Source organism: Brachyhypopomus gauderio, chromosome 13, assembly GCF_052324685.1.
Source record: "Brachyhypopomus gauderio isolate BG-103 chromosome 13, BGAUD_0.2, whole genome shotgun sequence".
Lineage (NCBI taxonomy): Eukaryota > Metazoa > Chordata > Actinopteri > Gymnotiformes > Hypopomidae > Brachyhypopomus > Brachyhypopomus gauderio.
The window spans coordinates 5,364,258-5,387,331 of NC_135223.1; the positions used below are offsets into that span (position 1 = coordinate 5,364,258).

Below are 23,074 nucleotides of genomic sequence, written 5' to 3' on the forward strand. Positions count from 1 at the left end.
ATTAAACGAGGGGCAGGTGACGGTAATAACGAGGGGCGTGGTAATAAACAAGGAAACACGAAGACAAACGAGCGGGGCGGGATAACGGGCAAGGAATAACAGAAAACACGAGGAACAGACATTGGAGTGACAGCGGGGAGAGGGGGGCGTAGCCCTACGTGACAGTCTTTAAATAGATGGGTTGGAACTGGGTCGAATATACATGATGTAGGCTTAGACGAATTAATCAGTGTTGTGAGCTCTTTTTGCGATATAGGATCGAAGACATTTAGCTCAGTAATATTTTTGGATGCATAGTTACTAATAACTAAACTACTGGGGTTGGATTGGAGGTTAGGCTGCGATGTATTATGACTCTGTAGTCGGATATTATCTATTTTATTATTTAAAAAGTTTAAAAATTCATCGCTAGTGTGTGTAAGTGCTGTATTAGAACTAGTGTCGTTGATAACAGCCAAGTAGGCAGCGTCGCGGGCGGCCTCGAGCATGGTCTTCTCCTGGGTGAGCTCCGCTTGCTTCTCCAGAAGACGCTGGATCTGCCGACCCAACTTGTCCAGCTCCGAGCCGAGCTTGACGAGAGCCCGTTCCTCAGCGGTAGCCATGAAAAACAAGGGAGACAAAACAGAGGGAGAAAGAAAGAAACAGGGGGAGAAAACAAAGGGAGAAAGAAAGAAACGGGGAGAAAACAGAAACGAGATAAAATAATTAATGTCGGTAAGTGTATTACACTGATTTAGAATTGTAGTGTTTAATGTAAGTGTATTAGGCTATAGCTAAGCTATGCTAATGTGATACGTGAATCCGCGTTTGCGTGCGAGCGTGCTGCCGTGCGCCGGTGAAACAGGAAACAGGAGTGTCGTCACAGGTGATCCGAACAGAACAGATGGCCCGAACAGAACCTGATAAAATGATACAACGTTTGTAGATATGTTACGAGTACTTCATAGTGTACTTCATAGTCAAGGACGGATTAAGGATAGTCTGGGCCCCTGGGCAAAGAGTTGCACAGGACCACCTCCACCCCCGTCATCCACTAATTCATCAAAATTAAGCTGTCTGACCAAATCTGATTCAATGGCCAGAAGTGAGTTCAGGCGGTTTTGGCACATCCTAATCCTGAGTTCATTCTTAATACGAGCCAGTTTGAAGAATGAACGCTCCCCTTCACAATTTGTGATGGGCACAGTAAAAAAAAAGTGCTATGTAGACATTTGGAAAGGTTGACTGTAAATTCAAATGTATCATGGTTTTGAGCATTTTACTAGGATGTTTTTCTTTTTCTGTTATGAATTATTTCTTTTGTATCAATTCATCAGCCAAGCTCATATTCAGATCTGAAGGATATGCTGCAGCGAGTGAGTTAGTCTTTAAAGTGAGCTCACTGTTGGACATATTGTCAGGCATGAAAAGAACATCAAATAGCTCAGTTAAGTGTGTGTATGCATTCACGGTGGTTGAGACAGGACACAAGTTTGTCAATGACAACATTGAAAGTTTTGATCCGAAACTTGTTCTTTCCATTAAATGCTATGTTAAATGTAGCTGTACATATGTCAATATCATGCTTCTGCAGCTGCAGGCTTGTGGCTTTGAACCTCTGTAGTATTGTGTCCCAGAAGTATGCCATGAAGGCCATCTCCAACGTGTCCAATTTGTCACAGAGTGCAGAGGCTTCACTTCGAGTTATACATTTCTCCTCTATATCTTTAGACATATCATTCAATGCCTCTCTCAGTTGTGCGTAATATTTCCAAAGAGCCTAGGTTGACTCAGCTCGTGCACTCCATCGAGTACCTGACAGTGATTTCAGTGTGAGTTTGATATCAGTATCACAGAAAACCTTTCCCCACCTGTGTGTAGATGATGCACAAAATGTGTACATTGCCTGTACAAAGTAAAAAAAACATCCAGCTTCTGGGCTACTGTCAACAGCATTGACACCAACTAAATTCAATGAATGTGCTGCACAGGGGACATAACAAATCAAAGGGTTTCTTTGTTTAAGATGAGTTTGAACTCCATTGTACTTTCCCGACATGTTACTTGCATTATCATATGACTGGCCCCTACAGTTGGATAAGTGTAGGCCCAGATTCTCCACCATAGCAACGACACACTCTGCCAAACTGTCCCCAACTATGGTTTTCAATAGGCTACATGTCCGTCATTATTACTAAACCTGAAAATAAAAGTAAGTTGGTCCACATGAGCAAGGTCTGGAGTGGAGTCAACTATAACAGAGAAGTATTTTGAATCTTTGATCTCATTAACAATTGTCTGCTTTGTTCTCTGTCCCATCAAATGGATAAATTCTTCACACACTGTTGATGATAAGTAGGACACAGAACCTTTTCCCTTACCTCCAAACCTTTGGAGGTTCTCAGCTAGGAATGGGTCAAATTTGGCTAAGAGTTCTATGATGCCCAAAAATTTACCATTGTGGGCTGATCCTAATAGCTCCTCATCTCCCCTGAAAGCAAGTCCCCTCTCCCCCAAAAACTGGATGACTGCAACAACTCTTTTCAAAACTTCCTGCCAGTATTGTCTTTCTGCATCAATTTGTTTGACAATATCAGAAACAATTGTTACTGTGCCTCTGGAGCGATTATATAATGCTAGCATGCAAGCCCTATGCTCCACACTCCCCTCATGCTCACCAATCCGCTCTGAATGTTTCCAGTCAGAAAATCCATGAACAAAAGTATTGTGCTTACTGGAAAACAGTTTGCAAGCAAAACAATACACACAGCCAGTTGAAGGAGAGTAAAGTAGCCACTGCCTAGTCACAGTTTGCCCATTGGGTAGAGAGCAACTGAGTAGAGCATTTGTAAAGCTCTTACTGGTACCCTCAATGCCTCTATCCCTGACTGAGGCTGGGTACTTAGCACTTCTGTTTTGAAATGCAGTTTCTCCTCTATTAACAAGAATCGACTTGGCTTGGTCGGTAATGGTGCAGGGCCATAAAGCAGGGTCGTTGACCGTTTCACACCAGGAGTTGGGGTCCTTGCCCTCCTCATTTGAAAAACGACACTCATACGATGCAGCTGGCTGGTCTGATTGTGGGTCTGACACACCTGCAACTTTCCTTTTATGGTTTTTCTGCTGCTGGTCTGTGGTAGCCTGGCAGGGCTGGCATTCCTGCTCTGCACCTGACTGGGTCTGCAAAGGTACATAGTCACTGACAGGTGACACTAAGCCAGTGGTGATCACATCTTCATTGCTAGAACTCTGATCACTGCTAACATTAGCAATACTTGTCTCACTCGTATCCAGCGGTTTCTCAAAGAAGTTTGAGGTCAAAAGGTACGCTTTTCAGGAAATCTGCCTGATTTGCTTCCTTAATCTTTTTTGCTTTTCTTTTTGAGGCACCACTTTTTTGTTTGGGATCCATGTTATTAATGGCAAGTGTTTGCAGTCAGAAATATTGATCATTCAATGAACACAGAAAGGTCAGATTTTGGCAAAATCTGTAGATCTCCTGCACCCCTGTTTATTTGGGTCACACTCTGGCGATGTGCAGTCCGCATCTGCTTCACATCCACCTTAATGTCTGACCACTTTTTTTTTTTTTTTTTAAACACTCTTATTTCTGACCCCACAGCATTTACAGCATACACGCTGTCCCACTCAGACCTTTTGCGCTTTGCCGTTATGCCGGAGGACAGCGTGCCAAACAAATATTTTTTCCACGCCTCTACCTCATTAAGCAGCGTCTCCACATCACATTTGTTGAAGTTTCTCTTCTTTCCCCATTTAGACATAGTTCATGATGGATCAGAGAGGAAACTCCACCGGTGCAGGGCAAATTTAAATGAATTTGCACATTTATAGGGGGGCGTGTCACAGGAGGAGTTGGCCACTTTTTTGATTGGGATGTACAAAAGAAATGTGCATGGATTCTGGCATACGCAGTTTGATACATCCGCCCCCTCAGGCGAAGTGTCCCGCCCCCTTAATAATAAGACCCAATTATTCAGGGTTCAGGGTTTATTTACCTCTGATCTATATTTATGATTCAATTGCAAACAGCAAGCGAAAAGGTCACACCATAACATGACCTGTGACATGCACACACCACACACGCCTTGTGAACACGGCCCTTCCACAAAATTACTCCATACTGCAGGTTAAAGAACGTAACCGGCCAAAATACAGAACATCATGCTATTAAAGTGACCTCAACAGCATCTTGTATGTCTGATCACGGAATCCCTGTGATCGTGGTACTTGGGCATAGTGTGAGTCAAGAAAGTATTTCTCTCTCAGCTGGCATAAACCACTGTGCCTAGACTGTACCTAGTTTTGTACTGTGTCTAGTTCAAAACAGTAATTTCCAATCTGAAAAAGGAAAAAAACATGTATATACTGTGGTAAACATTCAGTTGAGTCCACTCACGGTAGACTCCATGTCTTGGGACAAGCCTGAGGTCAGAATGTCTCCCCTTGTCAAACAGGTTTTTCCAATCCTGACTATGAGCTCATTTGCTGGCCTTTCAGAGTCCAGGACATAGGACAGCTGAACACACAAAAATGTATTAGTGCATGTTTGCAACCTCTGTTTCAATTATTAACCAGAGGAAGTTAAATTTACCCATACCAGTTTCTCTTGATTTGGGTGATTTCCCAGTGTCCATGAGCTTCTACAGGCTTTTATGTTGCCAAATTTTGAGGGCTGTCCACACTGGACATTTTCTGATGGTGCAGCAATATAATTAATCACAATGTTTAACATAAGAACACATTTAAAATATAAAAAGAAAACTAATTCATCAAAAAAATACTATTGCATACCCATGTCAGACGAAGACCAAAAAGATCTTTCCTGCAGCACATCAGTGGAGCAATGACCAATAGATGACCCAAAGTGTCAAGAGACAAAAATATATAGTAGCACTATATCATATGCTGCCACTGTATAATAAACTAAATAAACAATGTTATACTCACTCAACACAGCTTGTCCTACATTCAGGACAATGTTGTTCATGTAGTGGACTTGAAGGCCTTTTTGCAGTTGCTGCTCCAAAAGTTGCTTGTTTGTACCAGTGTTTTGATGTTGAATTATGTTCCTCATCATAAAAACGTGTAATGGTGCGATGTTGTTTAGAAAATAGTTGTTCCTCCAAAAAGCTGCTCAACCACCTGACTGTTTAGCGATCCCTGCAGATCTGGTACGAGGTTAATTCTTCTCAGTATATCCCGTTGATCCTTGGTGTTGGTTTCATGAAATTTATCACAGAGCAAAATGGCAGGAGGATCCAGTTGTAGGATGGCTTTCAGGGTCTGGATTCACTTTCTTTTCAAGTAACCATGACAGGATTACTTCGAGTTTTCCTTTTTGAGCTGTTGTGATATTCTCAGGGTTACATTCTGCCAGTCTCCCTTTGTTTGGCTGAAAGGGCATTATATCAGGAAACCGAAAGTTGGTATGAGTGGTGAAACCACGGGCAAAGTCATACACTGATATGTTAGGAAGGTGCTTCCATGTCATGAGAAGATCAGTAAAGTCCCGAGGAGAAACTGCCCTCAAATAGAATTTTAGGCTGTATACAATGCCATGGGGGCATGCAAAAACAGCCCAGCCACCTTTAAAAATAAAACAAAAAAAAGATATTAGTTTATTTTTTATTTTTACATATCACACTATAAATAAATTAAACCGTTACACGAGGTACCCCAGATTTTCTGGAAGACTGTCATAGGTGTGTCTATTTTTCATTTCATGACTGAGTCTCAAAATAAGGTCATCACGGGATCCCTTCAAATCAACGTTGCATGCTTTGCACAGCTTTCGGACAATGCCGACCTTTAACAAATTAAACGTTAATCCAAAATTAAGTACATTATGTATTTTGACATTGTCGCACACATGTAAAAATAAAAAAAAATGGAAAAATACCTTTTCTCAGTTTTCTCAATTCATCCACAAACCGCTCCTCAGTTACCATAACCAATTCACTTTCTACTGTGGATTTGGCAGAGGACAATTTCTGGTATTCAGTGTTCAGTACTATGTCAGACTTCCTTGTATGTCTTCCAATCCATGGAGACCATCTATCAAAACTAGGATGGATGGCTAGCTGATTTTTTTGAAGTGAAAATGCATTAAATGTCATTACTTTGTACAAATCCACATGCAATCATTTCTAAATTAACTGAGTCCCTACATTAACTCTTCAATGTTCTCCTTTAAACTGCTCAGGAGGATCCTTGATGTCACTTACTGCAACAAGAAAAAAAAAGAATATTACACAAGCTTGTTTTATTCATCTACATATTATTTTGTGTTCCAAGGTAACACTTCTGTGCAAGTGGCATATCAGATAATGTGTAAGAGAACCAAATGAAGATTTAATTTTACCAGCCATGCTGAATGCTCCTTTTTTTGTGGAGGTCCATGATCACAACAGGTGGATAATAGCCACAGTTGACACATGAATATACATAAACATGGCTTGTCATGGCCTCAGACTGGCAGTATGCATGAAGAATGGTGTACCTTGAAGGAAGCCTTACTTCGCGTAATCCTTCCAATGAATTTATGGCCCGTGAAACAGATACATGATTGTAAAAACAAGAAAAATGGCAGTGAAGTACACAAAATATAAATTAAGACACATTCATCTCTCGGATTAAAAATAAATAAGACATGCAAATTGTGTGGAAGGTAGATGCACAACTCTAAAGTTAGAACAGTATGGTCATTAAAATTGTGCAGTCCTGCCTGCCACTCCTAATATTGGTATACCATGTGACACTGAGGGCATGTCCTAAAAAAGGTTGACGCATGTAAAGAAGAATATGATAAAAAGAGAAATCATGATTAACTCATCTGCATTTAAATAATTATTTAGATGTAAAATTTCACCTACTGTCAACGATTCCACCAAGGTCCACTATTCTGGCCTGAACTGTAATCACTGGGTTTTTCCAAACTGGGATGTTCTCTGCAAAATATACATCTTGTTTCACTGGAATTAGCTCTGTGGGATACTCAGGCAGTGGTTTTATCTCAAAAGGTCCGCTGGAAGAGGTGCTGGAATCTTCTCTTTGTAAATGTACTGCACAACACGTTCCAAGTTGGTCTTGATTGGTGGATAGACTGATCCTGATGTTTCATGCAGGGAAGCTGCACTTGTACTCTTGAATAAGTCTTTTTTTGTTTTGCCATTTCCTAATGCTTTTGTGGATACACAAAACTCTTGGTTTGGCACATGGACAATGCCAAGTGTTGGCATCTGTGTTATAGGTAGGGTTGCAACGTTTTGAGTTGAAAGGCATCCTTCTAAAGGTGGCACACAAACAGCTGATCCAAAAGCCAAGATATGCATGCGAGAAGATGTCTAATTGCTGGTGCATCCCTAAAAGAAGCTTTCGTGAACACACAACATGTTCTGCTTATGTACGAAGACAAAAAGCCAACAACCAAAAAGCTTTTGAAATTACTAGAAGCTTCTCCTTCCACTCAAGCAGAAAACCAGAGTTGTCTTTTCCTGAAACAGTACATCAGGGGATTGGATGATATTGGTCTGAGAAGGATGCTAAGGTTCATGACAGGATCTGATGTTGTCTGCGTTGACAAGATTGACATCATGTTCACATCTGCAAATGGACTTGCACACCGGCCTGTAGCACACACCTGTGGCCCAGTTCTGGAACTGCCATGGACATATGCCTACTATCCTGAACTTTGCATCGAATTTGACAGCATACTGATCAATAATACCTCATATGAATTTAGCATTATGTAAGTTTACTATGATAGTTATCTCAACTGATAGTAACAGAAGGAGGAGGTATTCGGGTATGTATGTTTGAACATCTGAACAGAAATGGTTTAAAAGTTAACAGTTCTATCAGCATTTTACTGTAATTTTTTTTACTGTTATAGTGATGCCAGTCATAAAGTGTCTTATCGGCTTGAGAGCTGTTGTTGAACACATTTTTAGACACTGGAGCAGAGCATTTTATCATCTGTCAAATTTAAACAAAGCAAGCCTGTTGCCTTATGTTCATGAGTATTGTATGTTACTACAAAAGTAAATTGGACTGACTTATATACAGTCTCATTTTTTCATTGATTAGTGACAGACCCTAATACTATATGCTGAGAAACACAACAGCTTTTTGTGCCTAGGTTTATTTCACTTTTATGAACACAAAAAAGTGATGAGGTTGATGGAAGCAAACACAAAAATAAACCTCCATGTTATGTTGATGCATACCCCCTTGTGCTGAGAAACATAACATAACCTTGATTCGAACACTACCATGTTAAACAATGCCCTATCACCTATACATTTGACTATTTACCTGTCTAACAACACTTTGTAACAACGGTGGGTAGGGACAAACACATCGCGTTAGAGAGAGCAAGGGAGAGGTGGAACCAAGTGCCACAAAACGACAGAACTAAAAGGAGCACCTAAATAGACGCGGACTTCTCAATGCGCAAAAGAAAACAAAGTAAACCAAGGACGCCAGGGGAAGTAGCTGGCTGATAGCAATAAAAGCTGCTCAAACAAAAAACCCTTCCCACACAAAACAGCAACGGGATAGGAAGGCCCGAGACCCCGCGGGCCCAGAGCGACAGCCCTGTCACGACGGAAGTCGCAAATAAGAGAGCGGTCGACAACACGAGAGGCGGGGACCCAGGATCGTTCCTCGGGACCGTAACCCGTTTTTACGTTCGCATTGGCGATTATCAAGCCGTACCGTCAGGCTGATCAACGCTTCAAGATCAGACGGAGGGTCGCGGAGAGCTAATTCGTCTTTCAACTCCTCAGTCAGCCCTTCCTGAAACACGGACATGAGGGAGTCCGAACCCCAACCGCTTTCAGATGCCAACGTACAGAACTCTATGGAGTATTCTGCTACGGACCGTTTTCCCTGCCTGAGACGCAGAAGTCGCTGGCCGACAACCCCGCCTAATGAGGGATGGTAGAAGGCACCTTTCATGGCCTGGGAGAAGCTCTCGTAAGTAGCACACACTTCACTTTGTTTTTCCCCATACGGGGGTTCCCCAAGCCAGGGCTTTGTCTGTGAGTAGGGCTACTACGTAGGCTATTTTGGTGTGCTCGGTAGGGAAGCGTAATGGTTGTTGCTCGAATACAAGCGAACATTGTAGAAGGAAACCTCTACACCCTTCGGGATCCCCTGAATAGCGAGCCGGGGCGGGGAGAGCAGGCTCGAAGTGACGCGGGACTGCTGCGGGTTCGGCTGGGCTTGCGGGAGGCTGATCCCGGTGAGCGGGAGACGGGTTCCTCAAAGCCCGAATGGCAGTGGTCACGTTGTTGAGCTGGTCCATGATCTGGCGGAGTACCTGGTCATGGCTGCCCAACAACTGACCCTGCTGGGAGAGGGCCACTCTTAGTTCTGCTGCTTGCCTAGAAGCGGCTGGTTCCATGTCAAGGCTGATTCGTGCTGTAACGACGGTGGGTAGGGACAAACACACCGCGTTAGAGAGAGCAAGGGAGAGGTGGAACCAAGTGCCACAATACGACAGGATTAAAATGAGCACCTAAATAGACACGGACTTCTCAATGCGCAAAAGAAAACAAAGTAAACCAAGGACGCCAGGGGAAGTAGCTGGCTGATAGCAATAAAAGCTGCTCAAACAAAAAACCCTTCCCACACAAAACAGCAACGGGATAGGAAGGGAAACAGGTTGAGGAAAACTTGAGGGAGGTCAGTAAGCGACGCAGGAGATAGAAACTCGAAAAAGAACAGGGAAAACAGACAGGAGAGATAGGTGACGGGACACCTAAAGACGCAAACGTAGCAACAGAAAACAGGGAGAGGCTGAGAACGCAACGGCATAACCAAAACGAATCAGCAATTATCCGTCTCCACAAGCTTCCTTAAGAAGCCATGGCAACAGGTGAGACAGATCATTGCTGATTGCGTTGCTGGAGCCTAGAGCCAGCCCTGACTCGGGTGCCCCTTGTGGAGGTAGATGGTACGGCATCCGAGCCAGCCCTGACTCGGGTGCCCCTTGTGGAGGTAGATGGTACGGCATCCAAGCCAGCCCTGACACACTTATTTCATATATGTATTCAGGTCACAGCACTGCATGCACAATATATCATATGCAACAGTATTTAATACTAGAGACATGTCAAGTATTTTAACTGCAGATTTAGGGCAGGAATTCATGAAAGAATTTATCAAGTAAAGAACAAACACATGATTATTGTGCTTTAGATGTTCACCATTCATTATTCTTAGCACCAGGGTATCTGCACATTTTTAAATCTCAAATTCAATGACTTTTAAGACCTTTTTAATACCTCTCACAAGAAAAAATAATACTATTACTGGGGATGCAGGTGTGTTCCACATCGTTGACGGGAGGGTGGCGAATGAAAATTGTTGAGGGGGGGGTGCGGTTGGCGAACGAAAATTGTTGACGTTGTTGAGGCCGTATACTCCAGCGCTAGGAATCTAGCACTAGGACCCTGGAGCGGTTATTTTCTGCATGGTCCTAGCGCTAGATTCGGCAAAGTTCACATCGCGCCAGAACAACTGAACAACACACACTTATAATAATTTAATGCCTCCCCTCATAAAATTCCAGACATTTTAAGACATTTTTAGGCCTTGAATATGGAAAACTAAATTTAAGACATTTTAAGACTTTTTAAGGACCCGCGGGTACCCTGTTAGCACTAAAGATACAGCTATCATGGGATAATGTCCAAGTCTTTAAGGATGCATGCTCTAAGGAAAAGATACAGCTCTATAGCTTCATCAGCTGTGGTAGGTGAGTGTAAGAAGTTCTCTGCCATTATAAGGCAGCACATGTCAAACATGGTTTCATCACAAGGACACTGGCCTCTCTGTTGGCATTCTTCTTTGAAAGCCTCCACGGCTTCCTGGGGGACCTGTTTCAAGTAATCTTGTCCTCCAAATAGATGAGAATCGGATGTCCGCTTGGAGCTATTGCATTCCTGCTCTTTTGGATGACATGGGTATTCCACAACTGTGCAACTTGCTGCAGTTCCTCCTATTAAAAAACAATATGGAAATTATTACTTACAGTATAATATTGACAGCTTTTTGAAATCCCACGATTTGTCTATTCAACAAAGCACAATCCCAAAATCATTAGGCCTACTGGTTATATAAACGTGTATTTTAGATAGGCCCATATTTTCTATTTTCTCTTTCTAAAGCATTCAATGACAGGCCAATGCAGGCCTTCTTTTGATTGATGTTATGCTGCTTCCTGTAATAGTAAATGATGATGACTTTTATGATTATTATTATTATTATTGATGTTATTATTAGTATTATTACTATTATTATTAAGTTGAACATCAAATCAGCAAAACACACCTGGATGATGGACAGGCAAGTAAACAAGATAAGCTGCTTGTCCAAGAAGTCTCCAGAGAAACAGTCTTTATCCTTAAGTTCCTGAAAACGATTCATCCAGTACTGGGCATGATGACTTCTTAAAAACGCCCACCAGCTTTCAATCCGCTGATTGTGATTACTGGACCCAGCGATATAACAGTTTCTGCGATTGCATGCGACTGCGACCATGCTGCGATTGGTACTCGCTTTAGTTTATCATAAGAATCAACATGCCACATATAATTAGGCCCAGGGTTTATGTACACGCGTCACATCAAGCGATTTCTTCGTCTTCTTTCAACACCATTGGGGTCGAGAAACTTTAGCAAATGTCTCACCGTACTTTGTGTGACAACATATCCAGCTTGGATGCAGTTGAGATGGTGGAACTTGTATCCGTTCAGCCTCCCGTGTCCACCCTGTTGATCAATGAGAAATGATGCAACATCTAGAGTGTCGGATTAATTCTTTCTTCGGTACAACCCCATGCTTTTCAAAATCCTTCGGAGAGTACGCATACTGACAACAATACCATCTACAGTGCTCAACAACTGTAGAATTTCACCATGCCTTAAGCCAGTGGTTCCCAAAGTGGGGGGCGCGCCCCCTAGGTGGGGCGCGGAGCTATTGCAGGGGGGGCGCGGAGCTTGAAAGTAACTGTGCGTTCACACCGAAAGCGATAAAATCGCTCTCCGTCGCCGAGTCGCCAGCATCGCGTCGCGTGGGGGCGTGTCCAACAAACATCACGCCGGTATGCAGCACGTGACAGATATGCAAATCACGTTTTTAAAGCAGGACGCAGTATTTATGTTAATCTATTGATTACAGGACACACGATTATAAAGGAGTGCGTGTATAAAACATAGTGTGTGTATAAAACACATATAGTATATAAACCTAAAATGTTTATGTATTTTTTTACTTTTTACCCCAGACCCGAAAATCAAACAGGAATTTAAAAAATCATAACCAATAATCGGGTATACGCGAATTTATTGCAGATGTTTTTTTAACAAATGAACAGTATTCCCTCCAAAAATAAACATTTTGTACTGTAAATAAACAGGGACACATCGTAAAGTACGGGACATCCAGAGACAGCCACTATTAATCTCTCCTCCATTTTGCAATCGGAACAAATAATCAGTAGGAACCAAAGTCAGAGGTGCGGTTTCGGAGGAGGGTGCAAACATACTTTCTGATTGGTAGTCGCCGCCGCGCGTCACTGCTCATTTGCATAAAGTTGAGCCAAGCTCAACTTGTTCGCGTCGCTCGAATCGCTCACTTCGCGTCGCGCCGCGTCGCGTCGCTGGGTGTCGCTCACTCTCATTGAAAATGAATGACTTCCGGTCGCCGTGTCGCTCTCGTCGCAAAAATATTCTCATCTACTAAAGGGGGGCACGGCAGAAAAAGTTTGGGAACCACTGCCTTAAGCCAAGCTTGAAATAGAACTGAATTAAGTCATGCAGACGAGCCATGTTCCTTGACCTAACTTGTTGAAGTGTTGAAGTGCTGAATGGCCTAATATCATGAAATAACATGATAAATGTTTAAAAGTATACAGGAAGTCTCTGAAATTGCCCCTCTGATCCATTTCACCTGTGCGCACAACTGCATGTGTCATGTTTCCAGTTAGATTTGAGGGCTAAAATGATGTCGAGCCAGGCCAAAATTTTATTAATATTATTTTATTAGTAATACCAAAGTAATATTTACCACTGAAAGCAAGTAAATTTAACAAAGCATATATTCAAGTAATATTTATTCATAATTGTCAGTGTATTTAACTACAAATGTTTCAGTAAATGTTACTTTGCAACACATTATGTACATGAATTATACAATTAGATTTTACTCAGTGTACTTTAGTAGATTTTACTACAACAATGTAGCACCACATTCTGTATTGGCTTTTTTATTATTTACGTAATAGGACTCATTTTTGAAGTTCTTTAATAATGCTTAACTGCCATATATTTTTATTACAGTATTAATTTCTGATATAAAACCAGCAATAAAATGTTACATGACGGTTTTAGCAAAGCATTGTGCAACATTTTGTAAAGAAGCAAGAAAAATTGCTTCTTTTATTGCAACAACACCAGCTCAAACAAGCAGTGCATCAAATTTTTTTTTGACATAGTTTATTGTTACTCAAACATGATTTACATCACATATCATGTATGAACATAGAAATTTTTTTCCATCACATTTGTACATGTTTTGTCTTCACACACCACATGGGCACCAATATAACCATACATTTTCTGTCTTTCTTTTAGAGGTCTTCCTCCCCTTGGCTGGGGAGGTAGCAAGACGGCCCCACCGGATGACATCATCATCTTCCCCTCCCGCCCACATGACCTCCACAACATGGGGATGGCCGACTGCATGCCCATCATACAAACAATAAAATACATGGTGGATAAAATTAATAAATAGATGAATAAAAGAACAAATAAATAGGTGAAAACATGATTGAGTGTATGCATAAAACATGAACAATAAAAAATCCTACTAATAAAACATGCTTCATTTGTCTTGCTTAAAACACAATCATAGTTCTGCCAGGGAGTACTTTTTAAAAGAATTTTCCTCCTGCAACGACCTGCTAAAAGAGATAAAACATGAACATTCATTAATCTGTTTAACAACTTCCTCCCCCCATCGCGTCCAATCACTAGGGTAGCCCAGAGAGTGCTGGAGATGCAGTCCCCCGCTCTGTCAGCCTGCTGGCCCAGCGGAGATCCTCCCCTGGCCTGCTGTCCCTTTCCAGAACCCAGTTTCCTCAAGGAACGTCGGCGGGGTCCGGGCCTGACTCGGGGTGAAGGGAACCTCCCTACGTGTAGCCTCGGCCCCCTCCTCCGAATGACTACGCCCGGCGACCCCCACAGCGTCGATGTTACCCCTTTGCAGTAGAGCGTGCGGGGGCACCGTAACGCGTTTCCCCACCAGCAGGTTTCTTGAGGTCCACAGTGCGGTCTTTGCGCAATTTAGGGTGAGCCAGAGTGCTGCAAATTCTTTTTTTGGTAACTTCTCCACCCCTTGGCCCACCCCGTGCACCGCTAGCCGGGCACCTTGCAGGTGGACCTCACCTGCTGGTAAGCTCGGGCATGACAGGAGGCCGAACTTGGCCCACAGGTCCCTCGCCACCCCACACTCCCAGAAGACGTGCCCCACTGTCTCCAGTCTGCCGCAACCCGGACATGGACAGATGGCAGAGGCCGCCATGCCCCGGGAGTGCATGACCGCCCGGACTGGGAGGATCTCATGGGCAGCCATCCATGCCAAATCCTTTTCCTTGTTCTGCAGAGCGGGGTGTGCCACGTTCCTCCACACCCTCTGAGCTTCCTCTCGGGTGAGGCCTGGGATCTGGCTCACGTCCTGCCGTTCCTGCACACAGGCAACAAAAGCTTTTGCATTTAATAAAATTTCTTCCCCCACTGTTTCCATGTCATGTTGCTTTAAAAATTTCTTTATAAAATTGTATTCCCTTGGCATCTTAAAAGCTACTGGTGTCCTTAAGTCAACTTTTAAAAGTTTTAAATGTCTGAGGTATGACCCCATCCAGAACCACACTAATTGTGCTGCTGGAGATGGTTTTGGTGTGGTCAAGGCATATCGCATATGTAAAGCCACGAAGTTACTCCCAAAGAACAGCTGTGGGTCTGGTAGTCCTTTGCCTCCCTTCTCCGGCTTCTTCTTCACCACATCCCGTCTCAGCCTCTCCCACTTTGACCCCCATAAAAAATAAAAAATGGCACGATCCATGTCCAGCAGGAACGACCTAGATGGGCTAAAAACAGAACATAATAACGTCAGGGGTAAAATCACTGCTTTTATGGTTAAAATCTTCCCTTGTATTGTCAACTGTCTCTGTCCCCAGAACCCTAGCCTCTGTCTTACTTTCCCTATCATGCCCGTCCAGTTTCCTTTCCCACCCCCGTCTCTGTCAAATTTTATGCCTAAAACCTTCATTTCTGTGTCCTTAAAATCAACCCCTAGTTCTGGTCTTACTGTCCCCCATGGCCCAAAGAGTTGTGCTTCTGACTTTTTTCGGTTCAGTCTGGCTCCAAATGCCTTGCCATACCAGTCTGCCAAGTCAAGGGCTCTCTGGGCTGATACTGCATCTGTGCACAGAAGTGTCACATCATCCATATACAAAGTACAAGTCACATTCAACCCTCCCGGTAATGCCAGTCCTTTGATCCAGGAGTCCCTTCTCAAGGCCTGTGCAAGCGGCTCTATACTGGTCACGAACAGGAGCGGGGATAAAGGACACCCTTGACGGACTGCCGAGCGAACTCTTATCGCATTTGTCAAATGTCCATTTATCATTATCCTGCTCTCAATGTCATTGTACAGCAGACCAACCCACTTAAGAAACCTCCCCGAGACTCGGTCAAATGCTTTTTCAAAATCTAAATTTAAGACTAAGCCGAAAATTTCTCTCTCTCGCATAACAGATGGAGTCTCGTATCAAGATCAGGCTGTCCGTGATCCTCCTCCCCGGCACTGCACAGGCTTGATCCAGGTGGATCACGTCCTCTAAAACAGTCGTCATTCTAAAAGCTAAAATTTAGCTTAAAAGCTTACAATCACTGTTTAAAAGAGTGATAGGTCGCCAATTCCTTATGTCTTTTTTGTCCCCTTTTTTATATAGCAATGAAACTGTCCCTAGTCTAAAACTATTTGGTAATCTGTCTAGGTCAGTGAATTCATTAAAAACCACTAAAAGATCGTCTACTAAAATGTCCCAAAAAGTAACATAAAACTCCACCGGGAGCCCATCAGCTCCCGGTGACTTACCTTTGTTGGATACCTTGATGCTTTTATCTAATTCTGCCCTTGTAAAATCCTTCACTAAAACCTCCTGACTTTTTACTTTATTTTCAATAAAACCCAATAAAATCTCCATTGCTTCTTCTTGTGTGTCTTTACAGCCATACAACTCCCCATAAAAGTTCTCCACTATAGCATTTATCCCATCCCACCGTTTTTCTGTTTTGTCTCTGCCAGATACTGTACTGCTCCCTATAGGCCACAACAATATCCTCCTCCGCCAGCACGGAGCAGTTCAGACTCCACAGTCCTCCTCCTATTGTCGCATCAGTGGGGAGTGACAGGGTGCAGGTCAGCATGACGTGATCGGAAAAAAACATGGGGGTTAATGTCGCATCTCTGGGTGGGCAATCTCTTGTTAAAATATAATCAATTCGAGAGGCTCTGGTACCATCACCACTAAACCAGGTGAAGCCCTCCTCTCTCGGATGCATCTGATTAAAACAGTCCACTAATTTAAAATCCTATATCAAATCACTAAACCTCGTGGACGAAATGTCTAATTTAAAATTCTCCCCTGCATTTTTCCTATCTTTCTTTTTTAAAATGCAATTAAAATCTCCCCCCACCACTAACGGCACCCTCCCCAGCATGTGGGGCTGCAGTTTTTCCCACAAGTCCACTCTTTCATGTTTATCATTTGAACCATACACATTTAAAACATTAAATTCCGTCCCCATAAAAGTCAAATGTACTAAAAGGGCCCGCCCACTTTCCACCACTGTGTGACCCTTCACCTGTACACCAGCATTTTTTATTAAAACCACCACTCCATCTGCCTTGTTGTGGTTCAAGCCGCTCCATATAGATGGTCTTCTCTCCCACTTTTCTTCCCAGACCTTGTAAGACTTTAAAAAAGGTAATGCACATTCCTGCAGTAAAATCACATCATCCTCTCTAGTTGCTAAAAACCTTAAAATGCTCTCTGCCCTCACCTGTGATCTCACACTTCTTACATTTATAGTGGATATTTTAAGAGTCATTAAAAGGTATAAAATTGAGCATATCAGTAACCCTGCGTGCATTAATTGTGGCAATTTATAAGGACATGTTAAACCTAAAAGAGGGTAAATGACAAATCTAACGATAAAATCCGAATTCATTCTCTTTTTAAGACAGGGGGTCATCGCTCTCCCTCCCAATCCTTAACCCTTTCCCCCTTTCTTCTCCCCTGTCTCAACACTCTCACTTACCTGATCTTTCTGTTTAGGTGTGGATGTTGTCACTTTGACGTGGAGGAAGGAGACCTCGTGTGGAGATCCAGTGGCCCACCTACTTGAGGTATGATCTCCTGATGAAACCATCTGGCCCCTCCCCACTCTGGTCTTCTTCTCTCTTTGCTCTAGTGGTGATTCTGCACTCCGCTTCACCACTCTAGTCCGCCCGCGTCTTCACTGGTTTCTGATTCTGAGACAGTCTGAAGCTCGTTTGAAAACTCAACAATCATGTCAGACATTCCAGACCCAGTCATCCCCTCTCTCTCACTCAGCGCCTCCCTACTTCTCTGTCTTTTCCCACCTAAATCCTCCCCATTACTCTCACTCACCCCCTTCTCTCCACCTCCACCAGCAGTGCTAAAAACTTCTCTTAAAAGCCCATCCAGAGCACTTAAGTTTCCTTCCCCCCTTATCTCCCCCCCACCTGCCTTTTCCCCTCCCTCTTTCTCCCCTACAACCACCAGCAGTGCATCAATTTTTTTTTTTTTTTTTTTTTTTTTTCAATACTTTATTCGTCATTTCACAATCCAAACAATACAATAACCATGAAATGTTTCCATTAAAATGTGACATTTAAAATACACAACAACTCAGACACATAAAACATCAATATCAAAAGGTGAATACATTGAAATGGCTAAGATCACATCAATTCTGTGGATTTTAAAACTTACTGTCATAAAATATAAATTTCAATGTTGTCCCCATATGGGGGCCTATCAGACATCAAAATCCGATAACATGAGATTATCTAAAACATTTCCCACTGTAAGACATCGGGGTGCTGGAACTGGCACCCCCCTCAATTCATCCCCCAAGCTCACTCGTCCATGGATACCGGGATCCTCCTCTTCTTGGGAGGAGGCGGCCCCTTCCTCATCTATGTAGATGGAGTCCTCAGACACCAAGTCCACCAACGCAATCCTTTGGACCTGGGTCCTCTTCTTTTTCTTTGGGGGAGAGGGGGGGGAAGGAAAGCCGTCGTCATCCGTCCGGGCAAGTTCCCCCCCTGGGGTACCGCCTACCTCCCAGGTCCCTTTACCCAGCATGCTCCTCGGTGAGCTACTCCTCGGGGGGGGGGTGAGGGGGGGGTGCTGGACGCCGCCTTCACACTGGGGGGGCTGGCCCCCCTCTCCTTGGTGTGTTGCTGCTCCATAGTAGGGGTCAAGCCCGTCTGTCCCTTCGGCTTGGGGGTGCCAGGGGGAGCTATCCCGGACTGCCCGGTCGGCCTGGACCTTTCTCTCTGGGGAGGGGGAGCACACAACAAATGAGTGGTTCTCGGTGGTATTCTTACCTCCCCCTCCACACGCTGTTCCTCTTCACCCGGGACTGCAGTTTTCTTTGCCCTTCTCTTCTTCCGTCCCTTCGCTGGTCGTGGCCCGGCCGGGGCCCCTCCGGATGGCCCTGCAGCATCCTCCTGTTCTCTTGGCGGCTGTGGCCCAACCGGGGCCCCTCTGGAAGGTGCCGGAGCCGCCTCTTGTTCCCTCAGTGGCTGCGGCCCGGCCGGGGTCCCCCCGGTGGGTGCCGCGGCGGCCTCTTTGCCCCTACCCTCAATCACCGCTGTTGCATAGGATATTCCTCTCTGAGGGCAGGAGCGCTCCACATGTCCCTCGCCGCGGCACTGCCTACACCTCTGGGGGCCTCTGCAGTCCCGGGCCATATGTCCCGGGTCCAGGCACTTAAAGCACTTCAAGTCCGGGCAGTCCTCCATTTTGTGTCCATGAGCCTGGCACCCCCGACAGTATAACGGCTGACCCCTGTAGAACAGATAACCATTGTTCTTAGTCAAGGAGAAGAGAGCTGGTGGATGCAAGAGCCCCCCCTTACCGTCCGTTTTAAAGGTCACCATAAACTGGCGGCGCCCGTTCCACACCCCGAGCTCGTCCCGTACGTACTTCTCCCCCGGGTGGACCTCCCCGTAGGCCTGGAGGAACCTGCGGATTTGCTCCGTGGGGACATACGGGTTGAACATGTGAGTGGTGACCAGACATCGGCCTTCCACCCACAGAGGCTCAACCACGAAATGCCTCCCCACGGGATGTCCCTTCAGCTCATCCCTCCGCTCCAGGACACGCTGGTACACCTCAGCAGAGGAGAAGGTGACCTCAAAGTAGGCCAGGGGCCCGTTGCGCTGGGCACAGATCAGATCTCCAGTCGTGGTCCCCAGGGCGTCCAGCAGCACCTCCCGGATGAAGGGGATCCTCTCCACGAAAGGCATCCCCTCCTCCCCAGGGACCCAGCGGAACCTGGCCGTGTTGAGCAGGCCTCCGCCTGCTCCCCAGCCAGGTCCCTCCGAGAAGGCTGCCGTCGACCCCGAGGCCCCGACCGGCTGACCGCCGCCCAGCCCCGGTCCCTCAGGCCCCCCCTCGGCCATCCTCCTCTACTCTGCCGAGAGACCCGGAGCAGAGAGAGCCCGCAGTTCCTCCGCCGATCACCGGGGGAATGTTCAGAAGTCCACCCGGGATCCTTGAAGCCGGCGAGATGAGCCTAAAAACAGGAGGAGGAGCTGGGCGGTTCCCAAGCGGTGGTCGGTGGGCAATGCCACCAGACCAATTGCTCATTAGGTTCCGCCCAGACTCCTCCTGTTAAAACACAAGCAGAAAAACACAATTAGTAAAACAGCATTAAAATCCACAGGTATTAAACATGTAAAGCATAAAATCTGATAAGAACAGATACTACACTTGATCTTAGCCAAAAGGCCGAGAAGCGATGCATCAATATCGCACGAGAGAAAAACTTTTCACTCTTACAAACACCTATATAAGGCACAACCTCACTCACCTCTAAATTCTAGCTACTAGACACGGTAACGGTGCCTTAGATGAACTCAAGTGGCATTCTGGGTAAGTGAATGCCCCGCCCCCTACTAAACAACAATAACTTCAGCAGCTAAACTACATAACTAAGATGTTAACACGGCGAAGCCTTTCCAAATACACACTTGAATCTAAAGTACATTCAAATTATTATATGTACACTGTTAATACTTTAATGGTGACCATCTGTATTTCTGAATGTAAATTCCTAATCCCAGTTAGCATAAGTTACCAAGCTAACTACTTCTGCCAGGCAGGTAAATAACCCGAACTGGAAATAAACCAGTGCCGGCGCCAGGACATATACAGTGAGGGGACGTCAGAAAATTTGGAGGTGGCGAACGTAAGTTGTTGAGCGCTTGGGTGGCGGCGTGTGACAATTGTCGAGTGGGCGAGTGGGCGCCGTGCAGCCATTGTAGTAAAATGTAAAATAAATGGATCTTATTATTTACGTTGAGGGGGCGGGACACCTCGCCTGATGGGGCAACGCCCCCTTCCCCCCCCCCCCCCCCACCCCCCCGTGGCGCCGGCCCTGAAATAAACTAACATTGCCTCAGTTAAGCTAATCGGTTGGTTCATTAACAAGGCAGTCACATCTCACATAGGTTAAATCTCCGCTGTGCTCTGCTGAAAAACGTTTGACTTGCTGATGTCACTGTGCATGCGTGGATCCTGCAAGTGACCTTTTACTTGCTGTTTTCAGTTTAGCTTCTCACAAAAAGAAAAAATTACAAAAACGTAAATTTTACTTTGCTATTTAGACAAAAATTTACAAATGTATTTGAAGACAAACGATTACAAAGAAACACCAAGTATTGCATATAATTTTATGTGAAATTCTTAACACTAGAAGTCCCAGAGAAGGGTCTTTCAACACTTCTACTATCGGAACCCAGAGAAGGGTCGAGAGAACTGAAGGATTTTAGCTAACACCCTATTATCAGCTGTAAGCAGGCACTTTTGTTCTGTAAATAAGGCCATTACTGGCGCACCACAGGAGGGGGCATGCTTCAGCTCACAACTAATTGTTGTTTTTCATTGAGTTTAGCCATTTAGTTTCTAGTTAGTTCTATTCAGTTTATTGTATTTTATAATATAAAGGTTATATATATTGTATTTAGTTTAGTTTTATCTGAGCAACAAAGCACAAACAATAAATTATTTTTTTATATATTAAATAGAAAATTAGAAATTTTATAGCCAGGTACATGTGAGTAATTACCAGAAGCATTTGTGTCTAAGTCAGGAGGACTGAAATTTCAGCATGAGAAACATACAAAAGAACAACTGTTATGTTTCCATGCTTTTTTATGTTCCATGCTTTTTATTATTGCCATAAAATTATACAAAAAATACAAGGAATAAAACAATTCCACACATATTTACAATAGGCTGCAGTGCAGGGCTGTGTGTTTGTGTGTGTGTGTGTGTGTGTGTGTGTGTGTGAGTGGCATGTCCTTCTTGTGTGACTAGCACTTCAGCAGTCACTCAGCAGTCTGTCAGAACATGCCTGGCACTGCCAGGGTATCTCCCTGGTACATTTGCCACACGTGTATCTGTAGCAGTCGACACATCTCACATTTGCACAATTGTTCATGAGTGTTCTCATCAGAGCATTCACATACAACTATCTACCCAGTCTGCCAGTCCCTCATTTGGGGAGAAAGCTACAGTATTGTGGCTATTCCCACTTTAGTGACCCCATTTTGTTTCTCTTTCACTCAGACAATAAAATATCCCAATACAGTGAGGACATGCACCTAAGACGAAAATTTCAGACCCCTCCATGATTAAAAATTGTCTAAATTGTCTAAAGTGGGGAATAGCCACAATAGTGTAGCTTTCTCCCCAAATGAGGGAGTGGCAGACTGAGTGGATAATTGTATGTGAGTGCTCTGTTGAGAACATTTCAACTTTATTGTATATATTTCTAAACTTACATCATGTCCTCTGTAGCTGCTGCTCTCAGCAAGGCCCTCTGACTGCCTCTCTCACCTTATGCATGTCCCCTGCACAACAATGCAGCTGGGGGATGGGCAGACACACTCAGGACCAGCTTACAGACTTTTGCATGACCTTGTTTGAGGTGGATCAACACAATTAATTTGGTAATTTTTTTCAAAAATTGTTATTTTGAAACCACTTATCTTTTTTAGAAGAAAAACATTACTAACATTACTACATTTCTACCTGAGCCTGCCAAAAGCCAGTGCTGAGGTATTTTGGATCATGAGGCCATCCTTTGTCATGCAGCCACTTCTAGGTAGACGGGGGGATGGGTGATAGTGTGAGCTATGTTGATCCATTGACTCAGACGGAGAAGAAAAGACCCTTTCAGAGAAATCTGAACTTTAGCTATTTTGACCAATAATCATGTCACCTTTTGCAGTGAGAAAAAAAATCCAAAATTAGTACAAAGGAGGCAGACTTGAGATGTTTTGGAATTATAGTTCAAATAATGTCTGTGTCAGTTTTATAATAAAGAGAAAGATGACTGTAGCCACCTACATGTGGATGAAAATTCATGTCACCACACATTTCACTTACTCTGTTGACTGAGAAGCAAGGATAGCAAAGGTTTCCAGTACACAGCAGGCTTTGGACATGATCCTGGAGGGGCCGTGGGTGGGTGGGGTTCCCTGGTCTTTCTCTGCCTGCCTCTGGCCTCTGGGGCCTTGCTAATAAGTACATTCTGTACATTTATCCTATGTTGCACTTACATAAACACACACACACACACACACACACACACACACACACACACACACACACACACACACACACATACATCAGTCATTTGTGCTGTATGTCTTACTTTCTGCTCTTCATTTAGTAGCA

General features: G+C 44.1%; 1 protein-coding gene and 1 pseudogene across 1 annotated transcript in view; one reads left to right on the forward strand and one right to left on the reverse strand.

Moving 5' to 3' along the window:
- Nucleotides 1-23,074, forward strand: part of LOC143473533 (uncharacterized) — a 43,081-nt gene that overhangs the window by 10,674 nt on the left and 9,333 nt on the right. The window contains exon 2 of the mRNA XM_076970570.1: nt 17,411-17,481. The gene's annotated coding sequence lies outside the window, so the exon portion shown is untranslated. The remainder of the gene's footprint in view (nt 1-17,410; nt 17,482-23,074) is intronic.
- LOC143474435 (U2 spliceosomal RNA) lies at nt 19,919-20,131 on the reverse strand (annotated as a pseudogene).